Here is a 5901-nt window from a genome sequence, read left to right on the forward strand (position 1 = left end):
TATGGGTATAGGATGGCCAATGTACTGAATCAATATATTCTTTGGGCATTGGTATCTCTTATCATAGAGATGGTATAAATAATATTTTAATCTGGAGTCTGCCTCAGCAATCAATGCTTTTGTAAGAGCAATAGGACATGAGCAGGTTATCATGGCATTTAGTACATAATTTGTGATTCTTCATGGTTGTGTGTACATTGGCAAGAAATCACTGCTAGAAACTCATAGATACACATTATGACAGTGTTAATAAATTTTGGTACATTTATCGACTTAGGATCCATTGAATTTCAGCAAAAGAAATTTCTTGATCCAATGAGGAAGACCGAAAAGTTTGTTCAACTTTATTCAAATTCCAATTCCATCATCGTTTTTCTTGTCAGTTCAGGACCTGTTTGATTTTGTTTATGTTGATTTTGTGTCAAGAAACAGTAAAAACGGTTTTTTCATTTCTATGCTTAGAAACGATTTTTAAAATTATAAAAAGGTGTTTCATTTTTCTGTTTCCCGAAGCGTTTTCAACAGTGTAATCAGGTCAAGACACAAGTGTAGGCACGATGTTGTAGGTATGCAACTTACGAGTAAATCTACGACATTAGAGTTGCAGGTATACTTTGTGGAGATGAGATTCAGAATGATGAAGGTAGTCCGGAATTATGAGCTTCGCACAACTAGGTTGGAATCATCGCTTTTAGATAGAGAAAAGTTTCAACAATGGATTGGTTGGGTAGGTCGAGCGAAGTATCGGTTTTTCCACAATTTTTGCCCCTCCCATTTGTTTCTATAAACAGAAAAATATGTCTGACTTCTTTCTCCATTTCTGTTTCTAGACACAGAAATAGACAAATTTCTATTTCTATTTTGAACAACAAGTGAAACGAAACAGAAAATTCAAACAGTTTTTGAGATGTTTTTTCGTTTCAGAGCACAGAAAAAATGGAAAAACAGTTTCTGGAAACAAAATCAAACGGGTCAGTCAGTTGATCTAGATCAATTTATAATGTTCTTTGATTTCCCTTGCAGAGTACAATCTGGGGGGTTTCTTTTTTGGAGATAATTTTGAAATAGAGATTCCAAAAATAGGGATTCAAATTCTGGTAAAGCATTTTGAATGATTAGCTATATAGGACTTCTATTCAAATAGAAAATGTATACTTTGTTGTGGTTTATTAAAGAATTTGTATGACAGTCTCCGGTAACATCTTATCATCAGAAAAACACATTCAACTGTCGAATTGGTTCTGTAGCTCCTCAGTCCAAGATATCGTCTTCCACTTCTTCCGAGACTCGCCCTTTACGATCAAATGTCAAACATCGTGGCCAACACATTTGACAAATGCAGGACTCTAGCTTGACTGCACTAGAATTTTATGAAGAACTCCTTTAAATAATTAAAGTTACTGGATTATAAATTAATAATAATAAAAAAGAATAAGAAAGCAGAAAGGATCATACAATATTACTTTAACATCTCTACTTGTGCATGAATCTCTAGAGATCATTATAACAGTTGCAGATTCGGTGGGGCTTCATCTTCATAGTCTAAAAAATATAAAATAAATCTCTCTAGCTACCTCTATCAAGGAAATATGACATAGTAGTAGTGGAGTCAATTTTCTTATGATCCATGGAGGCTCCAAAGGAAAAATAATGCAATATTCAATAACAATTATAAATTTTTTCCCAAAAAAAAGAAAAAAAAACCACAAAATGGAATCAATTGCAGCGATGTATCTAAGAACCAATTATTGGTTGTGAACAGATAGAAGCAGTCCAGGTTGCAAATGCATAATCTGGATTAGATCTTAGAATCCAGATTTTGCAAATCCATAATCTGGATTAGATCAGGTTGAGATAACTTGTGGTTGTAGTGCTGGTAGTTCAGGTTGAGATTAATTGTCGTTGTAGTGTTGGTAGTTGTTGTAGAGAGAGAGAGAAGTGTTCTCTAATCCAGTTTGACCCAATGAGGGGAAGTGTTTTGGTGGAGCAGGTGAAGTTTGATCAACCGTGTATCCTGTAGAGGTTATATTTTTCCTATGAAAGAAGCCAGTTACATGGTCATCTTTGTAACTTGGAAAATAGCATAATGCCCTTCTTTATTGGTTTGATAGTAAACCATTCAATTATTCTGGCTTCATGGATCTGATTTTCAAACTTGTCTCTTATGGTATCAAATAAGTCTCTAGCTGATTTAGAGTGGTGTGTCAGATTGACAATCGACATTTATTATAATTAGTCATAATCCGTTAATTTTTTTGTATGAATTCTCGTGTTCATCCTTACTTGGAACCTCCATGTAGCTGACCCCATTAAGTTGGGATAAGATTTTTTTTTTTATAGGTAAAGAGGGAAGTAGGTAACAACCAGGAGGCTCGAACTTGAGACCTCTTAGTGAGCATGAATTTTTTACATACCACAACTCACCAACTACGAGGTGCGCTAGGCAATTGTTGTTTTTGGATGTTGTTGTTGTTCTCTTATGATATCAGTTAATGAATTTCCTTAAAAGTATCTGTCAATGTCACTGTTGATGCTCAAGTTGCTTATAAGTAGGAATCTGATTTCTACAAACCCAACCGATTTTTGGTAAGGTAAGTGCTCCTTTCCTTCGGCATATTCTCTGCTGCTTTACTAAAGTTGTTGTGTATGGTGCTCCTCCATACCCCTTTTTCAACTTTCTGTCTACACTTCTCCTACCACAACAACCCTGTTCAAACCAAGTAAGAAACACTATCCATTAAAGCTCCAATTTCTAAATTTGTCCATGTGACTATATTCTCAGTCAAATTTCCCATTAAAGTAAGGGTCCCACATAAAAGTCCTTATAACTACAGTTAAACCCCAACCACAAAGTCACCTCATCTAGTACTATCCATTAAGAACTCCAATATTTATGGATTTGTCTAAGTGATAAGTGCAGTTAGTCATCTTCCCCTTAAATTGGGGACATAAGGGGCCTAGAGGAACCCACTAAAAAGTCTTTAGAACTACAGTTGAACCCTATTCACAAAGTCACTGCCTTCTTTTTTTTTTTAATATGGATTCGGTGATAAATAATTGATCACATTTGGAAATATTAATGTTTGTGGAATTGAAAAGCTCTTTTCCAGCTCCACCTTATTGATGTGTATTCAAATATGGATTAAACTTGAAAAGCTGGTCCCCATTAAGCCCTGATTGTAAGGAAACATCACCAACTCAACTTGCATGTGAGCATATCTTGTGGTCCTACTTATCCCAGTTCTATCAATAACTTGGGTTTCTCTCTCACGCGTGCACGGCTGTGGGGGTGGAAAGAAAGAGAGGAAACATTACATAGACAAGCCATCTTGTGTTGAACTCACTAAAACTGATTATATTCCCCCTCCCCCTCTTAATTGAAGCTTAAAAGGCATCGTGGTGGCCCTGCACCCCGACACAAAGGGGGTAAAAGGTTCATTCTACACCTCATGAAATGTGGGAATCCCATCCCTGTTGACACTTTCATGTGTACTCCTATTGGCCTCTGCACCTACGCTAGCACAAGGGCCACTTTTTTCAAAGGGTCTGGTTAGGCATGTCGCTAGCTTTCTTGGAGCTAACAGCCCAATCAATAGGGAGCTAGGATGGGAGAGTGTGGGAGTTATTTTCAAAGGGGAGAGAGAGAAAGTGACACAGGTTAGGCAACTAGTCTTTTCCCTTTTTCCAAATGTCATAAAGCATTTTCTATCATGTGGATAGATTGTATATTCATTATGATCATGGGATAGATAGAACATGTGTCTAGGCTCATTGGCTCTCACGTTGGTACAAGGGCCATGCGATTAGGTAACGTTATTCTTCTCTTCAATCAAATACCCTTTTTAGTATTGACACACATCGTGTCGTGCTATTATTTGTTTTGTTATCCTTTAAAACATCACCTCCCATTGTTATATGGATAAGTCACCACATAAAAAATATAAGCGAGAAAGAATTCCCACGCCCACACACAACCTATTTTTTTAAAGGGAACTATGAAAATACACCATTGCCCAATCCACCACCCATGAAACAAAGATAAATGTAGCATGAAAAAATGCTAGATGGATAGAGTTCTTCATCCCAAATTATAATTAATTCGAAAATATATATATATATATATATAAATAAAAGATAACCATTGTCAAGTGCCACGTGTCAATTGCATGGTTGCATCCCAGGCGGACATCAAGGTAACAAAATAAGTAGAAGAGTACGAAGGAAGGTGGTACGTTCAGCGTTTCAGGCAATTATCCGCGACAAGTCATTCTGTATGTAGGGATCTCTCTATACCGCTAATTTCATGTTTTTTTGAACTCCTCAAAGACATTCGCTCTCCATATTTCCCGCCAGATCCACCTTCTCTCGTCTCTAAAGCCAAAAAGCTCTAGTTAAATTAACCAACCAAACTAAAGTGAGCCCCTGACACTAACTTACGCCAACTTTTCGTTAAATTAACAAACTAAAGTTTTCCATACATTTGGTCATTTGAGAATTCCTCATATATGTAATGGAAAAAAAAAAAAAAATTAACATTAAAGGAGGAGTCATGTAAGCTAAAATTGAGCAATAGCTATAAGTGTTTATAGTTTCCACTTATTAGTATAGCAAAAGTTTTCCTTTATTGCACCATGAGGATCATCACTCTATCTTAGATTATAGGGTTTTAGAACTTTTTCAAAAAAAACCCATTGGTGCATATCGCGTTCATTTAAAGTATGCTCAATGAATGGATTTTCATTCACCATGGCCTTAGGAAAACTCAATCCTATTATTTTTATGCATTTCATGTAATTTTGAAGTTTTGTGACTCACGATAAAATTGGTTTGACCATCTCGAGTCCAACTTGCAAAGCAATGCAAAGGCAACAAACTGCACACTGCCCACCCTAGTTTAAAATCATAGAATTATCAAGGATTTAGGTATCGGTATCAGTATTGGATTGATATTTGATACATATTGGATTGGTGCATATCGATCACTTTTGCCCTACTTTTTTTTTTTAAAGTACATTTTTTTTACTATTTTACCCCTAAAAATATGTGGGCAACTGGTCTAGATCAATAAGGTATCAATATCGATAAGATACCGATGGTTGAAACCATAAGAAGTATACATTCCTCCATAAAAATGTAAATGGATAGTTAAAAATTCGGATATGATTTGAAATTATATCCGTTTATTCAAAAATTTATTAGATAAACAGATATTGAATACAAATTTGGATAGCTTTCAATGTCCATATATGATAATCGGAAAACAAATTTGAATATTGATGTATCCACTTCAATAATATCCGTTATGATCATAACTTAATATTATCTATAATCATTTAAGAACTTAAGCTTTGTGTGCATTATCTATTTCATATTTATTTATATTATCATCAACTAAAGATAATTATACCTTGTTTATTTTTTATTATATAGATTACCATTAGCAAGAACTTGTTTTAGTTGGACATCATAAGGGACTTTAACAACTGTTTGATAATATAAGCTTCTCAGGATATAAATATCAATGAGAAAATTTGACTAGATAAGCATATATTGGATACAAATTTGGATAGCTTTGGATGTTCATATGATAATCGAAAAACAGATTTGAATGTTGATGTATCCACCTCAATAATATCCATTCCGGTCATAACTTAATATAATCTATAATCATTTAAGAACTTAAGCTTTGTATATATAATTTATTTTATATTTATTTATATTATCATCAATTAGAAATAGTTGATGCATTATTTTTATTTATTATATAGGTTAAGAACAGTCAGTGGAACGCGATAATATCAACTTCTCGCGAGATACGACTCAACGAGAAAATAAAGCTATTTCCACTTCCTTCTTAAAAAAGGAGCATTTAAAAGGATTTTATAGTTACGAAATCCGTAG

The sequence above is a fragment of the Macadamia integrifolia genome, unplaced genomic scaffold, assembly GCF_013358625.1.
Source record: "Macadamia integrifolia cultivar HAES 741 unplaced genomic scaffold, SCU_Mint_v3 scaffold585, whole genome shotgun sequence".
NCBI lineage: Eukaryota > Viridiplantae > Streptophyta > Magnoliopsida > Proteales > Proteaceae > Macadamia > Macadamia integrifolia.